We start from the raw sequence: 26,601 nt of genomic DNA, 5'->3' as shown, positions 1-26,601 counted from the left end.
CCTGATATGTAGAGTGATGCTCTAGTCCTTCTCCCACTCTTGCTTATTTTTAAGCCAAAATTTTGCCTATATATATATAAAATAAATGTACATATGGTTTTAGACCTTTCTTTCTTCCAGTAAACACAATAATAGTAGTAAAAGAAAACAGTATTAAAATTGCAGTGGATTATTTCATCTTAATCATGTGTTTTTTTCTGACAATAGTTCTTATGAATTACATATACAGTGTTGCATTGACTTTTTCTTAAAGATAAAAGCCTGTGTAGTCCATATCTGAACTTGAAGGATTTTAAATGAAATAAATGAAGACAATTTTAAATAAAATAATTGGATTTTTTTATAGTCAGTGATCACCAAGAATCATTATATTAAAAAGTGTGGCTAACATTCAATGTGGATTTATGAACCCTGTTACATGCAATACTATTCCTCAAAATAGCCCTAATCATGCTAATACTCCCCTTACTCCCATTATTTAGATAATGAAATGGAAGTTTAAGAATGAAATGCTCTAGATGATATGGCCAGTAGCATCAGAATTGGAAGGCCACATTAATCAGATAACAATCCACTAAAGGGGTTTCTTTTTTTTTCCTTTCTTTTTCTTTTGTAAATTCTTCCCTGATGAACATGGGTGTCATCAGGTCAATCCATACTCCCAACCTGTTTCTCTCTTTCCCTAGTGGGGCAGGGATCTGGGAAAGAAGGGCTCCAGGACACATTGGGGAGGTTGTCTACTCAGGGAAGTCTGCTTGGCATCATGGTAGCATCTGGAACCTGGTGGCTGAAAAAAGAATTAACATACATAAAGCCAAACAAATTGTTAACTAATCATGAACCTAAAGGCTGGAATAGTGCAGATGAAGATTTGGCATCTCAATTTTGAAGGTAGCTAGTAGGCTTATTTTAGTTATATTCCAAAGGGTCCATGGCTAAACTAGCTTTGGTGCCCCATAATGACCTTGGGTCCATACTCGCAGAGGGTTAAAGAACAGGAAAGCTATCAGGGGAGGGGATAGGATACGAGGTTCTGGTGGTGGTAATTGTGTGGAGTTGTATCCCTCTTATCCTATGGTTTTTGTCAGTTTTTCCTTTTTATAAATACAAATTTAAAGAACAAACAAAAAAGGGGGGTGTTTCTTATCTACAGGTGGCTTTTGCAGTTAACTTGCTTATCTTGGCCATAATTAGTTTCTCTATAGACTTTCATAGGACAATAATGGAAAAAAAAAAAAACTCTCGGGAGTCGGGCAGTAGCGCAGAGGGTTAAGCGCACGTGGCACAAAGCGCAAGGACCGGCGTAAAGATCCCGGTTCGAGCCCCGGGCTCCCCACCTGCAGGGGAGTCTCTTCACAGGCGGTGAAGCAGGTCTGCAGGTGTCTGTCTTTCTCTCCCCCCTCTGTCTTCCCCTCCTCCCTCCATTTCTCTCTGTCCTATCCAACAACGACAACAATAAAACAACAAGGGCAATAAAAGGGAATAAATAAATAATAATAAAAAAACTCCCTTGAATTTTCACACTCATAGGTTTGTTCTGAAAGTAAAACATAATAGAATAATACATAACAATTTTCTTTTTTTGCTATGAATTCATGTTTATTTTCAATAGGTATTAATGTTTTTTTAATTTATTATTTCTTTACTGGGGGATAGCTTTTCAGTCAACAGTAAATACAAGAGTTTGTACATGCATAACATTTTCCAGTTTCCACATAACAATACTACCCCTGTTCTAGGACCAGAATGTTAGTCACACTTTTCATTATGATGACTCTTGGTGATCACTGGCTATGAAAATTCAATTATTTTATTTAAAATTGTCTTCACTTATTTCTGGACCTGTACTCTCCCCTTACCAATCCCAGAGTCTTTTATTTTAGTGCAATACACCAACTCCAGCTCAGGTTCTGCTTAGTGTTTTTTCTTCTGATCTTGTTTTTCACCTTTTGCCTCTGAGTGAAATCATCCCATATTCAACCTGTTTCTGACTTATTTCACTTAACATGATTTCTTCAAGCTCCATTCAAGATGGGCTGAAAATGGTGAAACCATCATTTTTAATACCTTAGTAGTATTCCATGGTGTATATCACAATTTTCCATTGTTTTTCTCAAGTACTGTTCTACAAAATAAGTGAGCACTAATTTCTTTAAAAAATGTTTTCTGGTAGAAATCATTGTTACAAGCTAAAGGCTGTATAGAGGAAGCAGGAGGTTCCTGCTATTTTAGGGATTAAGAATGAAATCAATAGTTATTGCTATAGTCACATTATTTGGCAATTGAGTTAACTTTGAAAAATACCTTGTTAGGATCTGCTGTATCATAGAAAACATCACCATAATTTATGCCCATTGACATTACTTGTATATAGCTGTGCAACTGGATGCTACTGTTCTCCCTGGTCTAAGCTTTAAGGGAGAAAACATTTCAAAGACTCAGCCTATGGTCTGTGCATTAAAAAGTATGAGACATTCAGGAGTCAACTATGAATACCAAAGGAGACCACCTGGGACCGCAAAAAGACAAGACTAGAATGACTTCAGGAACCCACCAAATCACTGGTGAGTTCAAACATGTGTGGTACATGGACAGAGAGGAGCCTAGAGAAAGATTAAGTGGCTGATAACATTCTCGCAGTTTACCAGTTGAAACAACACCTCTAGTCTGTATCACCAACAAAAATATAGCTAAAGGGATGAGAAGACTCTCCTAAGACTCACCAAATGCAACTGTTAGTCTCCATTGCTACTGCCCTCAGGATCTAGAGCAGTGGCAGGGAAGACCCCACTGTTGACACCAGGGGACAGAGAATTAACGAAGAAACTCAGGAGAAGATCTATACCTTGGTGGCCTAACAGTGGAGCTGTGAGAGTCTCTTTGCATAACCACTAGATTATCTCTGCACCACCCTGCTTTATCTCTTGGTCAGGAATCAGTGATTAAACTAGGAAGCCTACTTATAGTTTAAAAGCCCTCAGGCTCTCATAGCCTACAGGGAATAAAAAGAACAAAAGAGTAGCTTCTAAGTCACTGTGCTCCAACTCAGGGATTAAAATAATATTGAAACAACTATTAATTTCCACAACTGTTAACCCTTTAATTACCTTACTTAGAAACAACTCAATCCAGGCAAGAGTGATCAGTAATTTGAAAAGTATTGAGATAATATACATAACATACTATATAAAATGGTTAAACCAACAAGAAGAAATATTGGAGAAATGAACCAAGACAAGAGTCCAGATAAAAGCCCCCCAAAGGTTAAAGCACAAAATAATAAGATGAACATCCAAACAATAGTTAAGGAAATAATCAAGGAGTGAGTAAAGAATTTGAAATAATTGTCATCAGAAATGCAGAAGCAATGAATGAGACCCTGGAAGAAAACACTAATTATCTCTAGGTTATTAGAAACAGAAAGCTGAAGTAGCTGAACTAAGAAAACAACTAGCTGAACAAGCTAAAACAGTATCAGAACAGGGTAGCAAAATAGATGAACTCCAGATAACAATAGAGAGGAGAGAGAATAGAATAAATGAGGCTGAAGACATAATTAGCAAGATCAAGGAAGAATTAGAGACAACTAAAAAAGTACAATATCTCAAAAAGAGAAAAGAGATACTGAAAACAAAACAACAACAGAGTTTTTGGGATGACTTTAAAATAAATAATATATGCATTATTGGCTTACCAGAGGAAGAAAGAGAAGGAGGGGAAGAAAGCATTCTTCAGGACATAATAGCTGAGAACTTCTCTTGTCTAGACAACATCAAAGACATAAAATTTCAAGAGCCTAGAGGGTTCCAAAAGAATTAACCTAGACTTAAAGACACCATATTTACAATGGAAAGGAATAAGGATAATAAGGATAAAGAAAGTATCCTGAAGGCTGCAAGAGAAAAACAAAGAGTCACCTACAGAGGAAACCTCGTAAGAATAGCAGCAGACTTCTCCACATAAACACTACAGGCCAGAAGAGAATGGCAAGATATCTATTGAGTGCTAAATGAGAACGGCTTTCAACCAAGGCTACTGTATCCTGCTAGACTGTCATTCAGACTAGATAGAGGCATAAAAACCTTCTCAGACAAGCAACAGTTGAAAGAATCAACTATCACCAAGCCTGCCCTGAAAGAAGTTCTGAATGGTCTCCTATAAACAATCAGACCACAATAAATATGCCACATATTGGAACACTCTAAAAATCTACAAGAATGGTGTTAAAATATCTTCAATCTATGATATCAATACATGTCAATGGCCTGAAATCACCTATTAAAAGGCACAGAGTAGGAAGATGGATCAGAAAATACAACCGAACAATATGCTGTCTAAAGGAAACCCACCTAACTCAACAAGACAAACACAGACTCAGAGTGAAAGGATGTAAAACTATCATACAAACCAACTGGACAGATTATCCAGGCAGAAAATCAACAAAGACATGAGGGAGCTAAATGGGGAGATAGGTAAACTATAACTATTGGTCATTTTTAGAGTTATTCATCCCAAGAAGCTGAAATGCACATTTTACTCAAGTCCACATGGGTCATTCTCAAAGATATACCCTATGTTAAGTCACAAAGACAAAAATCAGCAAATTAAAGAGCATTGAAATCATCGCAAGCATCTTCTTAGACCCCAGTGGAATTAAACTAACACTGAACAATCAACTAAATATTAGTAAAAGTCCCAAAATGTAGAAGCTCAACAGTACACTACTTAACAGCTGCTGGGTCAAAGAGGAAATAAAGGAAGAAATCAAAATGTTTGGAGAGTTCAATAAAATGAAGAAACAAGCTATCAAAATATTTGGGACACAGCTGAGGCAGTAGTGAGAGAGAAGTTCATAGCCATACAAGCACACCTTAGGAAACAAGAAAAAAGTACAAATAGACAGCCAGATGACACATATTAAAGACCTAGAAGAATGGGAGTCAGGCAGTAGCACAGAGGGTTAAGTGCAGGTGGCGCAAAGCACAAGAACCAGCATAAGGATCCTGGTTCAAGCCCCTGGCTCCCCACCTGCAAGGGAGTCGCTTCATAGGTGGTGAAGCAGGTCTGCAGGTGTCTATCTTTCTCTCCCCCTCTGTCTTCCCCTCCTCTCTCCATTTCTGTCCTATCCAACAACAACATCAATAATAATTACAATAATAAAACAACAAGGGCAACAAATGGAATAAATAAATAAATAATTTTTTTTAAAAGACCTAGAAGAAGAACAAAGGAATCCTAAAGCAACCAGAAGGACAGAAATTACTAAAGTTAGGGCAGAAATAAACAACATTGAAAATAAGAAAGCCATACAAAAGATCAGTGAAGTAAATATTGGCTCTTCGAAAGAGTGAACAAAATTAACAAACCTTTAGCCAGACTCATAAAACAAAAAGGGGAGAAGACCCAAATAAATCGAATCATAAATGAAAGAGGAGATATTACAATAAACAATGCAGAAATTCAGTGTATCATGCGAGATTTCTGTGAACAACTATATGCAACAAGATAGAGAACCTGGAAAAAATGGATGATTTCCTAGATACCTACAAACTTCCAAAATTAAGTAAAGAGGAACTAGATAACATAAACAGGCCCATCAGAGCTAATGAAATTGAAACAGTTATCAAAAATCTCCCCAAAAATAAAAGTCCTGGACCAGATGGTTTTACAAATGAATTCTACAAAACCTTCAAGGAAGAGTTAATACTTCTACTTTTAAAAGTCTTCCAGAAGATTTAAGACACTAAATACTCCATTACAGCTTCTATTAAGCCAACATCACTTTGCTTTCAAAAGGAGATAGATACACAACCAAAAAAGAGAACTACAGACCAATATCTGTAGTATGATGAACATAGCTGCTAAAATATTGTACAAAATTCTATCCAACCATATACAGCAGTATATTACCCTGGGTCCATGCTCCCAGAGGGATAGAAAATGGGAAAGCTATCAGGGGAGGGGATGGGATATGGAGATTGGGTGGTGGGAATTATGTGGAATTGTACCCCTCTTACCCTATGGTTTTGTTAATTTATCCTTTCTTAAATAAAAAACAAATTTAAAAGAGAAAAGATTATTCATCATGACCAAGTGGCATTTATCACTGGGATCCAAGGTTGATTTTATATATGTAAATCAATCAAAGTGATCCACCACATCAACAAAAACCAAAAACCACATGGTCTTATCAATAGATGCAGAGAAAGCCTTTGACAAAATACAACATCTCTTCACTATCAAAGCGCTACAAAAAATGGCAATAGATGGAATAATTACTGAAGATAGAGGAGTCTGTATATAGCAAACCTACAGCCAAATCATACTCAATGATGAAAAACTGGAAGCATTTCACCTCAGATCAGGTATTAGACAGGGATGCCCACTATCACCATTACTATTCAACATAGTGTTGGAAGTTCTTGCCATAGCAATCAGTCAAAAGCAAGGAATTAAAGACATACAGATTGGAAGAGAAGAAGTCAAACTCACCCTATTTGCAGATGACATGATATATACATAGAAAACCTAAACAATCCAGCAAGAAGACTTTAGAAATCATCAGGCAATGCAGTAAGGTGTCAGGCTACAAAATTAACATTCAAAAGTCAGTGGTGTTCCTCTATGCAAACACTAAGTTAGAATAAGTTGAAATCCAGAAATCAGTTCCTTTTGTAGCAACAAAAACAATAAAATATCTAGGAGAAAACCTAACCAAAGAAGTGAAAGACTTGTATACTGAAAATTATGAGTCACTACTCAAGGAAATTGAAAAAGACAAAAAGAAGAGGAAAGATATTCCATATTTATGAGTAGGAAGAATTAACATCATCAAAATTAATATACTACCCAGAGCCATATACAAATTTAATGCTATCTCCATCAAGATCTCAGCCATATTTTTTGGGAGAATAGAACAAATTCTACAAATGCTTATCTGAAACCAGAAAAAAACCTAGAATTGCCAAAAGAATCTTGAGAAGAAAGAACAGAACTGGAGGCATCACACTCAAGACATCAAACTGTACTATAGGACTATTGTCATCAAATCTGCTTGGTACTGGAACATGAATAGACACACTGACCAGTGGAATAGAACTGAGAGCCCAGAAGTAAACTGCCATACCCATGGACATCTATAGTTGGCAAAGGTGCCCAGAGTATTAAACGGGGAAAGCAGAGTCTCTTCAACTAATGGTGCTGGAAAATATGGGTTGAAACATGCAGAAGAATGAAACTGAACCATTATATTTCACCAAATACAAAAATAAATTCCAAGTGGATCAAGGATTTGGATGTTAGACCAGAAACTATCAGATACTTAGAGGAGAATATTGGCAGAACTCTTTTCTGCATAAATTTTAAATACATCTTCAATAAAACAAATCCAATTACAAAAAAGACTAAGACAAGAATAAACTATGGGACTACATCAAATTAAAAAGCATCTGCACAGCAAAAAAAAACTAATACCGAAACTAAGAGACCCCCTCACAGAATGGGAGAAGATTTTACATGTCATACATCAGACAAGAGTTTAATATCCAAAACATATAAAGAGCTTGCCAAACTCGATCACAAGAAAACAAATGATCTCATCCAAAAATGAGGAGAGGACATGGACAGAATATTCACCACAGAAGAGATCCAAAAGGCTGAGAAACATATGAAAAAATGCTCCAAGTCTCTGACTGTCTGAGAAATGTAAATAAAGACAACAATGAGATACCACTTCACTCCTGTGAGAATGTCATACATCAGAAAAGGTAACCACAGCAAATGCTGGAGAGGTTGTGGGGTCAAAGGAACCCTCCTGCACTCCTGGTGGGAATGTAAATGGGTCCAACCTCTGTGGAAAACAGTCTGGAGAACTCTCAGAAGGCTAGAAATGGACCTAGACTATGATCCTTTAATTCCTCTCCTGGGGATATATCCTAAGGAACCCAACACACCCATCCAAAAAGATTTGGGTCTACCTATGTTCTAAGCAACAAAATTTGTAATAGCCAAAACCTGGAAGCAACCCAGGTGTCCCACAAAAGTGAGTGGCTGAGCAAGTTGTGGTATATATACACAATGGAATACTACTCAGCAATAAAAAATGGTGATTTCACCGTTTTCAACCGATGTTGGATGGACCTTGAAAAATCCATATTAAGTGAATTAAATCAGAAATAGAAGGATAAATATGTGATGATCTCACTCTCAGGCACAAGTTGAAAAACAAGATCAGAAGATAAAACACAAGTAGAACCTGAAGTGGAATTCGCATATTGCACCAAAGTAAAAGACTCTAGGGTGGGTGGAGGGTTGAATACAAGTCCATAAAGGATGACAGAGTTGTATTGTTATATGGAAAACTGGGAAATTTTGTGCATGTACAAACTATTGCATTTACTGTTGAATGTAAATATTAATTTCCCAATGAAGAAATTTTTAAAAAGTGCAACCAAAGGGAAAAATAAATAAGTATTAAATTTTTTAAAGAAGTTTGAGACCGTCAATCAATTTATATAAGTGCAAGTTAATAGTAGTGTACATAAACACCACCCACCACCAAAAGACTGTGTCCCATCCATCCTCCCCCCCCCCCCCCGAAGCAGAACATACACCCTCACCCTCAACCCACGGTTTTTAGTTTGGTGCCCTCCCAAATTCAGTCTAATCATACTTAGAGTTTCCCTTTCTGTTCTTCTTTTGCATCTTCTGTTTATGAGTGGAATTATCCTATACGCATCTTTATCTTTCTGACTTAGCTCACTTAACATAATTCCTTCTAGCTCCGTCGATGATGAGTCAGAGAATGTAGGTTCATTGTTTTTAATAGCTGTGTAGTATTCCATTGTGTATATATACCACACCTTTCTCAACCAGTCATCTGTTTTGGGGCACCTGGGTTTGGGTTGCTTGGAATGTTCCTACTCATGACCACAGAATGTGAGCTTGGATCTAGAGGGATCTAGAGGTCACATAGGCTCCTAAGCTGAATATGGGCCCCAGGTCACATCAAATAAATGGGGTTTACACTGAACTATGTTTATACACCTTTCCCATATGGGAGCTACTCTCTTCCTTGATCCAGCTTTCTGATCCTTTTTCCAGCCATAGCATCATCTCTCCAGACAATAACTTGGATCTACCTGCATATCAGATTTCAGGCTCAGGGGAAAAATGAAGAGAGAGAGAGAGAGAGAGAGAGAGAGAGAGAGAGAGAAATCTAGTATAGCCACAGGCCCTTTGGAATATAACTAAAATATGCCTACTAGCTACCTACAAAACAGAGAAAACCCCCCACTACCACCATGCACACACACACTCTTCATCTGTACTCTTCCAGCCTTTAGGTTCATGATTAGTCAACAGTTTGTTTGGCTTTGTATGTTAACTCTTTTCAGCCACCAGGTTCCAGATGCTAGCATGCTGCCATACGTACTTCCCTCAACAGACAACCCCACCAATGTGTCCTGGAGCTCTGATTCTCCAGAGCCCTGCCTCACTAGAGAAAGGGAGAGGTAGGCTGGGATCTGATTGACCTGTCAATGCCCATGTTCAGCGAGGAAGGAATTACAGAAGCCAGACCTTCCACCTTCTGCATCCCACAATGACCTTGGGTCTATACTACAGAGGGTTAAAGAATAGGAAAGCTATCAAGGGAGGGGATGGGATATGTAGATCTGGTGGTGGGAACTGTGTGGAGTTGTACCCCTCTTATCCTATTGTTTCTGTCAGTGTTTCCTTTTTATAAAAAAAAAAAAAGAACAACCAAAAAATAATAAAAGAAAAGAAAAAAAAGTTAGTGGCTGGTATAATAGATCTCCCTTCTCTTCTCATATTATCACTAGACTAATTTTGATGGGGGGGGGGTGGAAATCAGAGCCAAATAAATAAAGAAATCTGATTATTTTTCCAAACTTAAAAATATCTTTAATTTCATGCCTCAGTTGTGTTGGTAAATACAATTACCTGCAGTGATTCTTGGAAACATTCAAAGTTTCATTTGCACCTAATCAAACTTTCTTGGAAAATTCCAAATCTAATTTTTTCTTTCTTTTTTATTTATTTATTATTTTATTATTTATTTATTTATTATTTATCATTTATTATTTTTATTTATTTATTTATTTTGCCACCAGGGTTATTTTGAATGCTTGGTGCCTGCATAATGATTCCATAGCCAGCTCCCCATGACCATTTATTTTCTCCTCCTATTCTCCTTCTTTTCTCATAGTGACAGAAAAAAAAAGAAGTTATTGAATTAATATAGCTACCAGATCAAACTAGTTTTGGAAATAATTCTTTCTTCTTTTAAATAATATTTAATTCATTTATTTGAAGAGAGAGAGAGGCCATAGCCCTGCTCAGCTCTGACTAATGGTTGTGCTGCAGGTTGATCCTGGGACCTTAGGGCCTCAGACAGATTTTTTTTTTTCAGAACCATGATTCTTTCTTCCCCACTGGAAACATTTCTTTATAATCATATGCAAAAATGGATTATATGATATACTATCCCTAGGGAAAGATTCATTTTCTCTGACATGCCACTAAGAAAACTTCTGCATACCCATGTGTCCACATTTAGGAAAAGCAGAAATTACAAGGCATTTGTTTTCCTCAGTACTGCACAGTGAGTATGTGCTAGTCTGGGCTCTAACTGAGACACAGGAGTGGGGAGAGTGGTAGCAACAAACAAGTTTTCACTATCAACATAATTTACTTCTCTCTGTTACCTCCACAGACCTGAACAACTATCTGTAGCAAGTTATGACTGAGAGAGATCATTGCAGTTTGGCTTTTGGAGATGGAGACATTTGTGACTATAAAAATTCTTATTAGCTTCATTTACTTACTCCAAATGATTCTGTAGCTGCATAAATATGGAAACACTGTGCTAGGAATGTAATCTCCAAGGACATTTAGATATTTTTCTCCAGCCAATAGTTCGTTGAAGAGACGTGGATGTGAAGAGCTGAGATAGATTTATTAATGAAATACTCTGTGAGCACCAGAAAAGTGAGTGATTCAGCTCCTTACCTTAATATATGTAGGTGGAAAGGAAGTACTGATTATCCCAGAGCTTCTCTGAGAGCTCAAGCATACAGGGTGAATTTCAGCAGACTAGTAGGAAGTTTACTGGGAGATATTTTCAAAAGCATCATAGTTGTGAAAGTCCAAGGAGAGTGTCCAGAAGAGGATAGGCAATGGTACAACATCTTGTAGAGTGCATACATTACAATGGGCATGGACCCTTGTTCAATCCCACATGCAGGTAGAATACCTCACTCATGGGGAAGTAGTGTGGCAGGTGTCTCTCTTTTTTGCTCTCTCTCTTATCACCCACTTCTCTCTCTATTTCTCTATCTCTTCTCAATAAATAAATAAAATATTAAAAATGAAAGAGAGAAAGGCAAGTTATTAGATATGCACATTGCTTCCATGGATTAGAAAGATGACATGAGATAGCAGAGGATGACAATGAAAAGAAAGGTGGATCAATGAAAAGAAAGCCTGGAAAGGCCTGGTAAGGCTTGTTAAGAAATTCTGAGTGTCAAGGAGATAATTCAGCACTATAATGAGGAGGATTTAGTGGGGTTTGAATTGTTGTGTGGAAAACTGAGAAATTTCATACATGTACTGTATTTTATGGTTGACTGTAAACCATTAATCTTCCAATAAAGAAATAAAAAAAAAAAAAGACTTTCATGCCTAAGGCAACCAAAGCCCTAAATTCAGTCTCCAGGGAGTCGGGCAGTAGCGCAGCAGTTAAGTGCAGGTGGCGCAAAGTGCAAGGACTGGCTTAAGGATCCTAGCTCCCTACCTGCAAGGGAGTCATCTTACAGGCGGTTAAGCTGGTCTGCAGGTGTCTATCTTTCTCTCCCCCTCTCTGTCTTCCCTTCCTCGCTCCATTTCTCTCTGTCTTATCTAACAACAATGACATCAATAACAACAATAATAACTACAACAACAATGAAAAATAAGGGCAACAAAAGGGAAAATAAAATCTAAAAATTTTTTTTAAATGCATAAAAATTTTTTTTAAATATTCAGTCTCCATCATCGCCTTAAGCCAAAACTCTGGTAAAAATAATAAATAAATAAATAAATAAATAAATAAATAAATAAATAAATGCCTTAGTTTCAATTATAGTCTGCTGAGTACAATTACAAGACCCCTTCAAATTGTTTTTGGCAGAAGTGAAACACATTACTAAAAGTCATTCTGCTTCTTGTTTGTTTTCAGAACAAGCAAATACAACTATGTGACTAAGATTAAAAGACCAATCATGTAGTTTAACTAAGAAAAAGTAGGAAGAACCATTCCACTTTCATGCTCACTGAATTATACAAAACCACCTTTGAACCTTTGAATCTGCATTGTTGTCTAGCTTTTTTTTTCCCCCAGTATTGCTTGTTTCTCTTTTCTTTCCCAGAGTTTGATCCTAAGAGAAATCTTCTGAAAGTTTCCTGTACCCTATTCTTTGTTTGATTTGTTTTATAAGAAATCAACCCATAAAAAAAAAATAAAAGAAATCAACACGTGACAGTAAAAATGCTCAACATCTTTTTAGACTTTGTATATAGTGAATGTAAACTAAAATTAAATAAATAAATAATTGGTTTTTTGAGGCTAAGGGAGATAATGTGGTAGTCTGCTTCAGTCCCTGACACTACCCTGTGTCATGCAAATAAACACATCATTAAAAAACAAAAAGAATCCTGAAATCCTTCCAGGAGCTAATGGAGAGTGACAGCTTTATCTGTGGGGAGGCAGATGGGTGGGAGGGATGAGATAGAGGAGTCTGAAGTAACTTACTAGAAATTACTAATGTATACATATTTATGACATTCAGTTTCTCTCTATTTGCTGAACCCCAGTTTGCGTATCTTCTTACTTCAAGGGCTATTTAATTGGAAAATGGCAAAGGATGAAGATTAGACTGAGAGAGAAATTTGGCTTAAGAAGTAGAAATTCAATTTGGGAGCATTTGTGTCTTTTTTTTTTTTTTTGCCTCCAGGGTTATTTCTGCACTACAAATCTACTGCACTACAAATCTACTGCTCCTGGAGACCTCTTTTTTTTTTTTTTTTTTTTTTTACCATTTTATTGGATCAGACGGAGAGAAATTGAGAGAGGAGGGGGAGAGAAGAAGGGGAAGAGAAAGAGAGAAACCTGCAGACCTGCTTCACAGCTTATGACAGATGGGGAGCCAGGGGCTCAAACTTAAACTCCTATGTGAGCTTAACCCAGTGCTCTGTTGCCCGGACCCCCAGCATTTGTATCTTTAAACTAGCCATTCACATTTATAGAGAATATGAGAAACTTGTCTCAGTTTAGTCATACATATGGTTTGTTTGTTTGTTTGTTTTTTGCCTCCAGGTTTATCACTGGAGCTTGGTGCCTGCACTATTAATCCACTGCTCTTGGAGTTCATTTTTCCCATTTTGTTGCCCTTGTTGCTGTTGTTATTGTTATTGGATAGGACAGAGAGAAAGAGAAAGAGGAGGGGAAGACATAGAGAAAGATTGACACTTGTAGACCAGCTTCACCTCTTGTGAAAGGAAACCCCTCCCAGTAGGTGGGGAGCCTGGGCTCAAACCTGGATCTTTACCAGGGTCCTTGCACTTGGTGCCATGTGTGTGTGATCCACTGCACTTGGTGCCATGTGTGCGTGATCCACTGCACTTAGTGCCGGCCCATTTGTTTATTTTGAAAGGAAAGTATATTTTGCTAACTCCAACCTGAAGACAAAACTGAGTAGAAGTAGGGAAGTCACTAATGTGAGGAAATTCTAGAAACCTCTCTAAGAAGACTGCTGTTGAAATGAACTCCTCAGAAAATGTGTATCTTAAGGTCTGTTATTCGCGGGCTACCTTTCTTTCTGTGAATGACTTTTAGTCTTTGAGCCATGGAAAAATAAGTCTGATTATTTTTATTCCATTTTAAGTGTTTTATAGATGTATTTCAAAGTTATTTTGAACAATAGGAAAGTGCTATAAAATTTTAGAGCACAGAGCAATCATATGTCACTTGCAATAAGTTCTTTATTCATACAGATTTTAATTTTCTTTTTTTTAATTATGTTATTCATTTTCTATGAGAATAAGTATTTAATTAAAAAAAAAGAGGTAGAGGGCAGAGGGAGAGAGAGGCAGAAAGAAAGAGGAAAGGAGAAACCAGAACCTGTAGCTTGAACTAGGAGCCTCAATCATGCAAGTTTTATACTCTAGCATCTGAGTAGTTTCTCCAGCCTTCTAACCTCCAAGTCTTTGATCTATTTGATGTTTACTTTTGTTTCTGGTGAAATGTAGTAGTTCAGTTTCAACCCAATTTTTCCAATACCATTTGTTAAAGAGAGTCTCCTTTAAGCATTTCATAGTTTGAGCCCCCTTGTTAAAATTAGATTCCCATAGGTGTGGGGGTTTATTTCTGGGCGCTCAATTCTATTTCATTGGCCAGTGGGTCTATTTTTGTTTACCTACCAGGCAGTTGTGGTTATAATGGCCCTATAATATGATTTGAGATCTAGGAATGTGATGGCTTCAGTTCATATACACAGCTCTTTCAAATTGACATAATCTATGTTCTTCTCCCATTTCTTGTCCACTTCCCTCCTACCAAACACAGTCTTGTTTTCATTCTTGATTTCCTCCCATCTATTAACTGAGTGAATAAAAACCTAACTGTTTATGTTACTTGCTTTACTTCTTATTCTTTTTGTGTTTACCTCAGACATCACTTCCTTTTATCCATCTTCTCCCTCTTCAAGTTATTTCAGAAGGCCTGGCAGTGGCACAGCTGGTTAAGTGCACATATTACCAAGTGCAAGGACCCAGATTTGATTCCCCACTCCCTACCTGCAGGGAGTCCAGTTCATGAATGGTCTGCAGGTCTCTCTCTTGGTCTCTCTCTTTCTCTCTCTCTCTCCCTTTATCTCTATCTCCCTATCCTCTCTCAATTTCTCTATATCCTATCTATTTTAAAGTAATGTTTTTAGAAAAGATTTTTTTTAAAGTTTTTCCTTAGAATATGGGGTCCAGATGATCACCTTTATCATAGTTAAAATTTAACTTTAAGCACACCTTTTCAGTTACCTGATCCTATCAGAAAAATGCCCAGCTCTGTTAGCAGAGCATACTGAAAACTCCGCAGCTGACCCAGCCTAATGTCCACCAACTGATACTAAGTTATGCCTTCACCTATTTCTCCAATGCTCTTCACCAGCTTTTATAGGAAATTCACATCTCTGTGCAGTTTGCATGCTGTTCTCCATCTTTGAATTGACCCAAGACTCCATTCCTCTCTGGCATCTTTTAGATTGCCCAGGCACAGTTAGTCATTACTTATGCGTCCTCTCTTTAAGAATGTCAGCTATCCAAAAGTAAGGGTTGTTTCCTATCTATTAGTGTGCCATTAGCACTGCTCAGAGTCTTTGGCACAGTGAAACCATAATCAGAGTAACTAATGATTATTGACTGCACACTAGGAGACAAGATACTTTCCCAAGTGCTGTGTAGAGATTCTCACATTTAATCCTCATAATGGCTTGATAGGAATATGTCATTTTCATCTCCACTGTGGAGAAGATACACCTATGAGCTAAGATGATAACCTTTGGGTAACTTAAGGTGGTGCCTGCACTATGACTCCATCATTCCCAGTGCCTACTTTTTTTTTCCCTTTTCCTTTCTTTTCTGACAGAGACAGAGAGAACTTCAGAAAGAAAAAGAGAAGGGAAAACGAGAGTAAGAGAAAAAGAGATACAAGGCTAGGGAGATAGTATAACAGTTATAAAAAAGACTTCCAGAGGCTCTGAGATCCCAAGTTCAACTCCTAGGACTATCATAAGCTAGAGCTGAGCAGTGCTCTGGTCTCTGTCTCTGTCTCTGTCTCTGTCTTTCTCTCTCCCATTAAAATAAAATTAAATTAAAAAAGCAGAGACACCTGTAACACTGGCTCCATGGCATGTGAAGCTCCCCTCCTACAAGTAGGAACTGGCTTCTTGAACCCAGGTCTTCACACATGCTAATATGTGCACTCTTCTTGGTCTGTCATCACCCAGACACCATTTTTCTCTTTTAACATATCTTTAATGACCTGTAACACCCAATCCAAATATCATTTCCTCTCCTTTGCTTTCCCTTCTGGTTTGCATAACAAGATTTAGTATCTAGACCTCATTGGTCTTATATAGCTTGCATTTTGACCCATACTTAGCTTTGTACTCAAGAGCTTTTCTGGTTGTTTCTACTTTCTGAGTTGAAATCTGTACACATTAAGGTGCTTTCCCACCTTTGTATCAACACATTGTTTCATAGATGACCAGAGGGCTCTGATTCCAATTCCATCAGAACCTAGAGACAGAAGAGAGAAAAAAGGAAGGAAACTAGGAATTATTAGTAGGTGTTGGTATGACTTAGGAAGAGAAGGCAGGACCATAGGAAAAAATATGGGCAATTATGTGTAAATACAGATAGATGGAGATGGCTACAGAAATAATAGTTGGGGGCTTGGTGGTGGTACAGCAGTTAAGCTCACATAGTAGAAACCACAAGGACCTGTACAAGGATCTGGACTCAAGTCCCAGGTTCCACACCTGCAGGGGGAAAAGCTTCACAAACAATGAAGCTGGTCTGCAGGTGTCTATCTCTCTCTCCCTCTTTCTATCTCTCCCTCCTCTTTCTATTTCTCTCTGCCCTATCTAGTAATTAAAAAAAGAAAAAAAATGGCTGCCAGGAGCCATTTATATAATAAATAAATAAAATCAGAGTCACCCATATCTGTGATCTGGGGAGAACTACTGATGTTTCCTATAGAGGGATTGGACATAGACCTTTGGTGGTGGGAAAGGTGTCATCACATAGTTTTGTAAATCAGTATTAAAAGTCACTTATGGTGAGTCGGTCAGTAGCACAGCGGGTTAAGCACACAAGGCGCAAAGCACAAGGACCGGAGTAAGGATCCTTGGTCGAGCCCCCGGCTCCCCACCTGCAGGGGAGTCGCTTCACAGGTGGTAAAGCAGGTCTGCAGGTGTCTTTCTCTCCCCCTCTCTGTCTTCCCCTCCTCTCTCCATTTCTCTCTGTCCTATCTAACAATGACGACATCAATAATAACAACAATGATAACTACAGCAAAAATAAAAAACAAGGGCAACAAAAGGGAAAATAAATAAATAATTTAAAATTCTTTAAAAAGTCACTAATAACATTTTTCAAAAGAGAGAGAATCTAACTGAGGACATTGTTGGTTACAAGTCAAGCCATTAAATGCAAGGGCCAGAAAGAGGCTTCATGGCATCTGCCCTGTGTAGCTCCAGGACATGTGTATATATTTATTTAAAAAAAAAAAAAACTCAGAGAGACTTGTGAATGTCAGTTCCTCTGCATTATGACTGACTGCAGGCTGAGAGAGGGAGCCCAGAATCACATGCAGCTTATGTCTTCTTGGTGCCTCCCCACTCACTCTTCAGTCCCGCAGATAGATGACTTCATAGCTCTCAACCCAGAACTGCACACTATATCAAGGACTGCCTGAGTCAAGATGGCTGGCGTGAGCTGGGCTGCTTCAGGCAGCCTTTGTGTTTCAGTTTGGAGTGGGATTGTAGTCTTAGCTTCTGCACACACAGTCCTTGCAGGAAGTTATTTCTTTCCTGGCTCTTTATTACTCAGGGCTGAAACGCTTTGCTTGGCAAAGCACTTAACGTTCTTCTGTGATGAATGTTTTAGTACTATGTGTGCTTAACCAGGTGTGCCACCATCTGGCCCTCACAAATACATGGTTTATAAACAAATAACCATCTAGGTATTACAGACAGGATTTTTTTTTCCTTTTGGAAGAAAATTAAAAAGACTCAAAATTGGGCTGATTTTTCAAAGATAACCTTCACTTTTATTAACAAGCCATTTTTAGGGCAGATGGTGGCTATCATGGTAAAATTCACACATTACCACATCTGAGGACTTGGGTTCAAACCCCTAGACACTAAGGAAGCACTTACAGTGGGGTGGGGAGCATCATGAGTGTTGGAACAGTACTGCAGTGTCTCCCTGTCTTACTCTCCCTTTCTATCCCTCTTTTTTTATCAAAAAGAAAAAAAAATGGTGTTGGGAACAAAGGAACTGTGCAGGCACTGAGCCTTAGCAGTGGCCCTCGTTCATGATAAGAAAAAAAAAAATCTATTTCTATGAAGATACACACACACAAAAAAAAAAAAACATTTTACTCAGATGAGATGAAGATAGACAGCTAAGTTGAATATGAAAACCTTGTGAAATATCTAAATATCTAATATCTAAAGAGGAAATATCTGTGGGTTGTGTTCACTCTGGTTTAGAATGTTCCTGACCCCCAGGAAGTTGGATAGAGTTATCCATAGTTACTTATTTTAATAATCATTTTCACTAGTAGTGATTGAACAGTAGATTTCAAAATTATTCTAAGATTTTTGGGGTATCGATTCACTACATGAACACAGAGCTCTGTGTCCTTCTCCCTTCCTTTCATGACCACTGTGGAGCTCAGTGAACATCAATCCTGGGCTTGATTTGTGACTCTCAAGAACTGGATTCCACTAGCAAGACAGTGGATCCCACCCATTGAGCTCACAAGTATAAAAACCTGCTCCAGCTCATTAGCACCCTAAGCCTCATCTCCTTGTGGAATCATTCTCTACAAGTCAGATACTCTCTCCCTCTTTCTCTCCCCCAACCCCCAACCATAGTGCTCTAAGGCTATGAGTCGACAAAGTACTCAACAATATTAATTCCTCATGAGAAGTGAGATCATCCAGAAAGAGAAGAATGAATATAGGATGATCCCACCCATAGGCAGAAGTTGGGAAATACCAATGTAAGGGAAACACAAAGCAGAAATTGGACTGGAGTTAGTGTATTGCACCAAAATAAAGGACTTGGGTTGGGGGGGGGTGGGGGGGAGTGTTCAGGTCCTGGTACATGATGGCAGAGGAGGACCTAGGTGGGGGGATTAGACTGTTACGTGGAAAATTGAGAAGTGTTACACATGTACCAACTACTGTATTTTACTGTCACCTGTAAACCATGAATCTGCCCAGTAAAGAAAAAAAAAGAATATAAATATAAATATAAATTCATCTTTTCTCTCTATTTCTTCTTACTGTTCATTCTTATCTGAAGACAGCCAAATATGTCAGTTCTTTCTACCACCTGTATGTAGGTGTGGTAAAATCCGTATATTTAGGAAATGATAGAACAGTTCTAGGGGAAAGGATCTGAGTAGAGGACATGATTTTCTGAATTGATGTAGGGAAGATAGTGGTGAAATCAGGTCCAGTGGAGCTGACATCAGGCTGGGTTGGCAAAACATTGTAGTATAGACTAGAGATCTATATTCAAATGTTAAAATGTTTTTGCAGCCATTAAATAAGATAACATTTTTTGTATAGTATTTTATGTTTATGAGAGAGGGCTACAGAGAAAAAGGCATACAGAGAAAGATCAGAGTATTACTCAGTTCTAACTGATGGTGGTGCTGAGGATTGAATCTATGATCTCAAAGCATCAGGCATAAATATCTTTTGCAGGATCACTATGCTGTCTCCACAATTCCAGACAGCATGATTTTAAGTACTTTGTGCCTTTTCCAGCCTCAAAAACATGGAAATCAGTAGGGGAAGGAAATAGGCAGGGGCAGGTAATTCTTTTAAAAGTAGCCCATTGTACCATGAAGTCTTGGACTTTGAGCATTGGACATTTACCTGTGGCATGCAAGTGTGCTGGTATTTAGCAAAGCACAGCTGAGATTACATAGCCTTATGATGCAGTCACTTCTGTGAAAAATGAAATCTATTCCTTCTCTCATTTTAGCAATGTTCATTCTACAATTGGTCATTCTTTTTTTTTTTCCTCCAGGGTTATTGCTGGGGCTCGGTCATTACAAATCCACTTCTCCTGGAGGCCGGTTTTTTTCCCATTTTTATTACCCTTGTTATTGTTATTGTTCTTATTGCTCTTGTTGTTGTTGGATAGGACAGAGAGAAACTGAGAGGAGGAGAAGACAGAGAGGGGGAGAGAAAGATAGACACCTGATTCACTCCTTGTGAGGCAACCCCCTGCAGGCGGGGAGCCTGGGTTTCCAATAGGTATCCTTAGGCCAATCCTTGTGCTTTGTGCCATGTGGTCTTAACCCATGCTACCTCCTGTCCCCCAACTGAAGTCATTGCAAGTTTATTTTATTATTTTTTTATTATTATTTTTATTTTATTTTATTTATTTATTCCCTTTTGTTGCCCTTGTTGTTTTATTGTTGTAGTTATTATTGATGTCGTTGTTGTTGGATAGGACAGAGAGAAATGGAGAGAGGAGGGGAAGACAGAGAGGGGGAGAGAAAGACAGACACCTGCAGACCTGCTTCACCGCCTGTGAAGGGACCTACCTGCAGGTAGGGAGCCGGGGGTTTGAACCGGGATCCTGACGGTTTGAAGTCATTGCAATTTTATAGGATGTGCACAAATGACATCTTATTAGACAAAACAAGAGACAACTGATAAAATATATACATTCTTGGGAGTCGGGCAGTAGCACATCAGGTTAAGCGCACATGGTGCAAAGCACAAGGACCGGCCTAAGGATCCCAGTTTGAGCCCCCGGCTCCCCACCTGCAGGGGAGTCGTTTCACAGGCAGTGAAGCAGGTCTGCAGGTGTCTTTCTCTCCTCCTCCTGTCTTCCCCTCCTTTCTCCATTTCTCTCTGTCCTTTCCAACAAGGACTACAAAAATAAAACAAGGGCAACAAAAGGATATATATACATTCACATGGATATTTTTGAAAGAAACCGAAGCCTGGTGTGAGACCCAGAGCTCATCTGATACCCCGGTCTTATTCTTTTCTGCCTGTCCCAGAAAATCTTACACTGAAAGGTAAAATTGAAAGAATATGCTTGTTTTGCTGTGACTTCTCTTTTTCTTCCCCATTTTTCAGTTCCTGTCTTTCTTTCCTGTCCTCTCCATAATGCCTGCAGCCTTGCTGTGCCCACCTCATCTTCTGATAAGTATCTGTCTGACCCCATTAGTGTCTGATCCTCATAATTTCCTCCATGAGCTCCTGCCACCTAAAGATGTCCAATTTACATTTAATGGCTTTTGCCTACACACACACACACACACACACACACACACACACACACCATTTCTCAAGCCTTGATGATGAAGAAAATTGCAAAGTACCTCAGGTCATAACAAGTTATGGGATGGTGTGGGCTGCTATTTCGGATTAATAATGTCGTTTTGCTGAGAAAAAGGCTTGTAGAATCCACAAGAATGCCTTTTGAAGAGTGGGTGTCAGTATTGACACTTACAGTCTGAGCTTTTCTCTTCTGAATGATGGCTAAAACTTGCTTGACTTTGAGCACAGGGATACATATTTGTACACACTTTCAGTGAAATTCCTCAAAAGAAAAATAGCACTTTGATGGAAATCAGACCATTGCTTATCTGACAAATTCTTGATCTGCAGTCAGATGCTCTATCTCTTAGCTATACCCCCTGACATCTGACAAATTCTTAAAACAATTATTCTTTTGAGAACTTCGTAGGCCTAGTGTACTGGGAACAAAATAATTATGGTTTGGACTTGGGAAAGTTGGAGTTGTCAGTAGAACTTGGATCCATACTCTGCATTAGTGAGAACCAAGTTTTATTAATATTGTTATTTATAGTTAAATTCATTTGAGCCTTCACTAAAATAATGAACTCCATTTTACTTTGGCAGTGGTGTTGCTTCTGATCTTCAGAAAGGCCATTAAGTTAGCCCTGCTGAGTCTTCCGGTGACTTCTTCCTCTCCAGTCATTTCTCTCCACCATGAATAATTTCATAATGTGATTAATGCTTTGAGCTCCTTAAAAGAAATTACAGGGGGGGAAAGTTACAAATTGCTATTGATTCCTCATTTGAATCCACACCATATTTCATGCAGGCGACTCTTCCATGCAGTAATACTATGTATTGTTGTCTCACAGCTTGTTAGTGGGCAATATGTGAGGTAGTGATCGATGGTTCAGTGTCAGCCTTGGAGGGTATACTCATTGAGGTTTTCTCCAGAAGTCAGCACCAGTCTTGATTCTAATTAACATTTTCAGTGTCGATTTGCTGTATGGAACAGGGAGTAAGCTTATAAAATATGCAGATGACTTTAGATTGAGTAGGGGTGATTATTGACTAGAACCACACCATAAGATCTCATAAGGACCTTGACAAATTACACAAGGTGATGAAAAGTAAGAGGAAGTTTAGTAAGAACACATGGAGGATATAGTTCTGATTCACTTGAAAGCCTTGGCTTCTCTTTGAGTCAAGCCGAGCTTTTAAGCAATAGCTTTTCTTATGACAGAGTGTCTGGGATATTTATGACTTTGTGTTAATAAGCCTTTGTAATAGTGACAGAAAAAAATATTTCTGAAAGTATCAATTAAGTAAAAAAAAAAAAAAATCAGGGGCCAGGTGGTGGTGTACACTGTGCAAGGACCCAGGTTCAAGCCCTTGCTCTCCACCTGCAGAGAGAAAACTTCATGGGTGGTGAAAGAGGGCTGCAGGTGTCTCTCTGTCTCTCTCTCTCTCCATCTCCACCCTGCTCTCAATTTTTGGCTATCTCTATCCAATAAATAAATACAGATAATAAAATATATTTAAAAATATCTAATGCTAGTCACTCTTCAGTAATATTTCCCTTATACATATTTTTCTTGAGCAAGAATCTGAATTCTAGGAGAAGAGAGGATTGGATTAGGAAGAAAAGGGGGGCAGTTATGTATAAATGTAGACAAATAGTTGTAGAAATGATGAGTAGCCCATGTCTACAACCTTAAAGGAACTACGGTGGCTTGCAGTGAGGAGTCTGAAGATTCAGAACCCTGGTGGTGAGAATAGTGTAGTACCCCTGTTGACATATAATTTTGTAAATCAACATTAAATCACTAACAAAATTAAAAAAGAAAAAGAATCTGAATTCTACCCAGATACACTTTCAAGCAACTCTCACAAATGTCTCTTCCCCATATTCTTTCTTTTCCTCTGAATATATATATATATATATACCTCGTGCTCATTGAACAGCCAGAGGGAGTTGCCAGCTCTAGTTCTGGGTAACTTTAAGTCTAATCCCATTTGTTACTGGTACAGAGCCAGTCAACTCATGTTATCACATCAGAAGGGATTTTGTGAAGTGAAAATGAAATAGGGTGATTTGATAGTGCTCCATGCTTGAAGCAATAGGGTGACTGGAGAAGAGAGACAAGTAGGGTATGTACCAACTCAGTTTACAGTCTCTTCCCATCATCTGTCCTCAGTTTTCTCCTCTGGAGGCTTTGTAATGAGTAGGAGTTCCCATCGCCTTTCTTTGAGGAAGACACTAGAACTCTAGTCATTTTGCAGAGGAGGAGAGTTAACTTGATGGGCTACTTTGCTTCATAATTTTCACAATGAGATCTATAGGACTTTAGACCATAATCTACTGGATGTCAATGTTACAATTATGGAATATAGCTAGCATCAGATTATTGGGTACATAAAACCTAATTATTATTGCTTGAGGACGTTAACTGTTCATTCTTATGGAACATGTTTGAAATCAGCCAAGTTCCATTCAAACTTACTTTCACAGACATGTCCTGCATAACACACACACATACACACACACACACACACACACACACACACACACACACCCTGTAAGTGTAATTTTCAAGCCAGTAGCTAAATAGCCCTTATTTGTCAGCTTTCATTACTGTTTAGAATCTCTGGGTTGTTTGCACTGATCACCTTACGAGGAATGAAAGAGGAATCCTGGGCAGACTGAAAGACTGAAGCTGATGTTAATTTGCCTTCATTTGCCCTTCACCTCTTAAGGCAATAGACACTCAGTTCTCTCTGTGTGAATGGAGAACTGGGGTAGGAAAAGCAGGCTCAGTTTCAGTAGATTTAGAGAGTAATCATCAACAGAGATTTGTGAATATGTGTGTTAGGGAGTCATGTGTTTAGATGTAAAAAATGTAATGTACCAGTATGAGTTTAATAACATTGAACTCTTATCTAGAATGCTCTACATTTTTCCATTCATTCAGTGGTCTTGGTAAATGTTTACAGTATTTATTTATTTATGAGAAAGATAAGAATATGTAGATAATTTGAAAGTGAACCAAAGCATCTTTCTGACAAATGCAGTGTCATGGATTTTTATTTTATTCTATTTTTATTTTTTAATTTGTACTTATAAAAAGGAAACACCGACAAAAACCATAGGATAAGAGGGATACAACTCCACACAATTCCCATCACCAGAACTCTGTACCCCATCCCCTCCCTTATAGCTTTCCTATTCTTTATCCCTCTGGGAGTATGGACCCAGGGTCATTATGGGGTACAGAAGGTGAAAGGTCTAGCTTCTGTGGGTGCTTCCCTGAATATGGGCATTGACAGGTTGATCCATACTCCCAGCCTGTCTCTCTTTCCCTAGTGGGGTAGGGCTTTGGGGAAGCAGGGCTCCAGGACCCATTGATGGGGTCATCTTTCCAGGGAAGTCCAGATGGCATCATGGTAGCATCTGGAACCTGGTGGCTTCATGAAAAGAGAGTTAGCATATAAATCCAAACAAATTATTGACTAATCATGAACCTAAAGGTTGGAATAATGCAGATGAAGATTTGGGATCTCCGTTTTGTAGCTAGCTAGTAAGCCTAGTTTAGTTAAATTTCAAAGGACCCATGACTATATTAGTTCACATAGGCCCCTAAGCTAAATATGGGCCCCAGAACAAATCAAATTGATGGTGTTTACAGTCAACAGTATTTATACACCGTTCCCATATTTGGGAGCTACTCTCTCCCCTGATCCGGCTTTCTGGTCCTTTTTGCAGCCATGACATCATCTCCCCAGACAATAACTTGGATCCACCTGCATATCAGATATCAGGCACAGGAAAAAAACAAAAGGATTTTATTTTTTAACTAGAGCACTGATCAACTCTGGTTTATGGTGGTAAGGGGGCTTGAACCTGGGACTTTGGAGCCTCAGACATGAGAGTCTCTTTGCAAAACCACTATGCTATCTACCCACATAATGTAAGGAATTGAACTCAGAACCTCATACTTGGGAGCTCAGTGGTTTATACATTGTACTGCCTCTCAGTTTACAACATTAACAGTTTTTAAAAAGAAATGTCAATATTTTCTTTGGTAAATTAATGTATATACTATTAGGTATTATGCTTTTATAATTGTCTGCATTTTAAAACAATGATGTTTCCATGTCTAAATGATATCCACTGAGTTGTTGGCTTTCATAAAGAGTTTGATAGGATTACCACTTGCAAAACAATTAGATTTCTGCAATATAGGCCAGAGAACTTCTGCTGATCTTGCTGTAAAATCTTATTAGCATGAAAATAACAAAATAACCATTAATCATAAGCTCCCCCTTCTCCTTGGTAGACTCTAAAACCAGCCTTCTCCTTCTGCACTAAGCTATTTGTGCTTACTTCATTTTGCCTCATTTTCTTTTTGTCACCTTTATTACCATCTTGGTGTACTGTAATGGAACGATGCTCAAACAGACAAGTTGTAATCTTTATTGTAAGCATATCTCAAGGCAAGTTTATAAACTGAACTTGATATCAGAAACCAAGCTAGAAGGAGCATGTCTTTGTTCTAAATGGCAAATGCTCTGCTGTTCTAAATTCAAAGTATAATGGAAGTAAATTCTCTTTCTGGCATCAAGAGCCTCACATAGGCAAGATACTAATATATTCCTCTAAAGTTGTTTTGTGTGTAAAACCGTTTTATCAACTCATTTATTTGTAGGATACTTCTACATTGAGGCAGCAAAGCTAATATTTAGAGTGATTTTTATGGTGCAGAAACTCAATTATATTAAAGGTTCCAACCTTTGATTTCAATTTTCTCTTCATAGAAGGCTAAGAAGGAGCATTACTTTATTTAACAGCTTCTTACTTATATGACTGTTTGAGTAAGCCAAGAATAGGTTTAGGTACTAACATTATAAAACATCACTCCAAGACTCAGCTCTCTTTGGTACCAAATGGAAATTTTCTGAGAGCAATGATCAAGAATGATAGGAATGTAGCACTTGTAACATAGGTTTTAAAACGTTGAACAGAAGGAAATATTTCTTGATCTGTTTATTTTTAATAAACAATAGGTGAACAATTCTTAGAGGCTTTTTTTTTCAGTGGTGGTTTACAAAAAAAAAAAAAGCATTGCCTTATGATCAGAAATTTTCATGGGGCCAGGCAGTGGCCTACCAGGTTAAGCACACAATACTAAACACAAGGACTGGAGCAAGAATCCTGGTTCGAGCCCCTGGCACTCCACCTGTAGGGGGGTTGTGTCACAAGCAGTGAAGCAAGTCTACAGGTGTCTATCTTTCTCTCTCTCTCTATATCTGCCCCTTCTCTTTCAATTTCTCTCTGTCATATTCAATAAAATGGAAAAAATGGTCACCGGAAGCAATTATTTGGTAGTGCCAGCGCTGAGTTATTTGGTTTAATAATTATTTGGTTAGTGCCAGCAATAACCTTGGAGACAAAATAATAATAATAATAGAAAGAAAATTTCATTAG

At 38.2% G+C, this 26,601-nt stretch overlaps 1 protein-coding gene across 1 annotated transcript in view; it reads left to right on the top strand.

The window, feature by feature from the left end:
• GRID2 (glutamate ionotropic receptor delta type subunit 2) overlaps positions 1-26,601 on the top strand; it is a 1,638,698-nt gene that overhangs the window by 1,381,920 nt on the left and 230,177 nt on the right. The gene's annotated exons all lie outside the window — the stretch shown is intronic.

The sequence above is a fragment of the Erinaceus europaeus genome, chromosome 3, assembly GCF_950295315.1.
Source record: "Erinaceus europaeus chromosome 3, mEriEur2.1, whole genome shotgun sequence".
Lineage (NCBI taxonomy): Eukaryota > Metazoa > Chordata > Mammalia > Eulipotyphla > Erinaceidae > Erinaceus > Erinaceus europaeus.
This window is presented reverse-complemented; position numbering and strand designations above follow the sequence as displayed.